This window comes from Oratosquilla oratoria, chromosome 11, assembly GCF_046742065.1.
Source record: "Oratosquilla oratoria isolate Oo_2021 chromosome 11, ASM4674206v1, whole genome shotgun sequence".
NCBI classification, from domain to species: domain Eukaryota; kingdom Metazoa; phylum Arthropoda; class Malacostraca; order Stomatopoda; family Squillidae; genus Oratosquilla; species Oratosquilla oratoria.
The window spans coordinates 3510620-3513119 of NC_134787.1; positions in this window are offsets into that span (position 1 = coordinate 3510620).

Below are 2500 nucleotides of genomic sequence, written 5' to 3' on the forward strand. Positions count from 1 at the left end.
CTCCTCCTCCTCCTCCTCCTCCTCCTCCTCCTTGTCCCGCTTTATCCTCCTCGCGTGGATCAGTCGAATCTTTTAGATATGTTTCCCTTTCAGTTTCAGTCTGCTCTCCGATTTCTTCTTTTCAGTTTATCTATGCCTATACTTTAGTCACCAGAAACTTACTCATTAATTCCTTTTTCTATTTATTTTTACGAGATCTACGGGTTCAAGAACCTTAACAATTTTGCACAGGATTTTTCAACACATTGATACACTCATACCATACTAAGATTATATATATATACATATATATATACGGCACTGGTAACGTTCTCGCCGCATAGGTTTGAGTCCTCGGGCGCACTACGCTTCAATTTCTGCATGCGCCTAGATGGCTTAGAATTAAAGTGCATTGTGGTTGATAAAAATGTATCTCTAATCACTGGGACCCATTCAGTGTTGTACATATATATATATATATATATATATATATATATACACATATATATATATTTATATATATATATATATATATATATATATATATATATATATATATATATATATATGCATATATATATAGTGTCCCCGTACTGAAGAAGGGAACGCGGCGCTACATTTGAGTGCCTGAACAGAAGAGTTAGACCCCCTTCTTTCCCTCCCAAACCCTTTGATCTGCTTATCCCTTTCCCGAACGAAGTTCATGATCTGGATTAATCCAGCCATGCATACACGAGGCTTATCCAGCTGTCCCTCTCGACCCTCTAACTGTGCACTGATTCCTCTGGCCACAATGGTTGGCTGCGCTCCCCTTGAGTAAGTTGCAGTCTGTCACACCTTGGTGTCGATACCCTCCTGGGGCGTTAGTGTCTGGGGCTGGTAATGGGGCGGGTTAGTGAGGAGACTACGTGGCGGCCACTTGAATCGTGTATTTCTGATAATATGAGAGAAATTCGCTAGTAACAGCGACATCAATCCGATCATTTTTATGACAGTCGCATGTAGGATTCGAACCCACTGCTATCGGCCACCCGTAAGATCACCTTCACAGAGCCTTAGCCCACTACACCAACAGACACTTAAGGTGATCTTACGGGTGGCCGATAGCAGTGGGTTCGAATCCTGCATGCGACTGTCATAAAGAATATCGTTCTGATCATGTAATACACATTTATCCAGATTTTTTTTTCTTTTTTTTTTGGCTAATAACTTGAGCTAATAACTTGAGCCAAAAAAACTTATTCTCTTACTATTCACTCCTAGTTTTCTGCATCAGGGTCTACGGCTGATGAGTGCCCAAGTAAGATAATTAGAGACCTATTAGTCTTCAGCTTGATCCTCTCACTTAGCCTTTAAGAGTCACGTAGGATTTGGGTGTTCATATTTGTCTCTACGACTCCCCCCCCAAAAAAAAAAAATAATAGTAATCTTTGAAAAAACCGCCCTAAAAAGTATATGCTAATAGTCATGGAAAACAGGTAACTTCGAGATCAAAGTTTTATATATATAGTTGGTAAGTCACTGCCGCACTTGTCATGAGGATGCTGGGGTTCGAGTCCTTGACAGTACCACATTTCAATTTCCGCATGTCGGCCTTGATGGCTTAGAGTGCAAGTGCATTGTGGTTGTTAAAATGTATATATATATATATATATATATATATATATATATATACATATATATATATATACATATATATATACATATACATATACGTATACATATACATATACATATACGTATACATATACATATACATATACATACATTCAATTGCTGTACCCTCACCATTTCATATTTCTTCCTAACCCAACAGCTGTTTTCCCCCTAAACCTAAAAACTGCCCTTCCCCCAGACGCCAACCCCAACCCCGGTAAGTCACCCTTCCTGATCCCGTGTCTCAACCACTCTTCCATCCAATACCCTCGACCACGTGTCCCCCCCTCCCCCTCCAACCCACCATACACCTTCTCCCCCAGTGTCCACTCCTGACCGTTTGCACCCCCCTTCCCCTCCCCCCGACATCCCACGACTCTATGAAACTCCCCCCAACACACACACACAACCGAAACTCCCAGTTCCTTCTCCCAGTTCAGTCTTCTGTCTCACTCACTATTTCTTTTATTTTCTTATTTTCCCTTTCACAATTTTGCTCTTTATATTACCTTCTTAACATCTCTCATTCATTTTCTCTTTACTCTCTCTTTTTCTTTCCTCCCACCTCTCTTTATTCTCAGTCCCTCTCTTTTCTTACCTCTCCTTCCTCTCCTTCTCTTCAGTCCCTCCCCCCCTCCTTCACCTACCACGCCCTCCCTTTATTCTCCCTTTCCCTGTCTTCTCTTTCTCTCTTTCCCCTCCTCCCTCACTCCCCTTCCCCCTACCATCCCTTTCTTCCGACCCTTCCAACTCCCTTTCTACTACTCTTCTTCTCTGCAATCCTCTTCCCTTTCCTACTCTCCTCTTTTCTTCTTTCCCCTCCAATCTCCTCCACCACTTTCTCTTCCTCTTTCTTTTCTTCCTC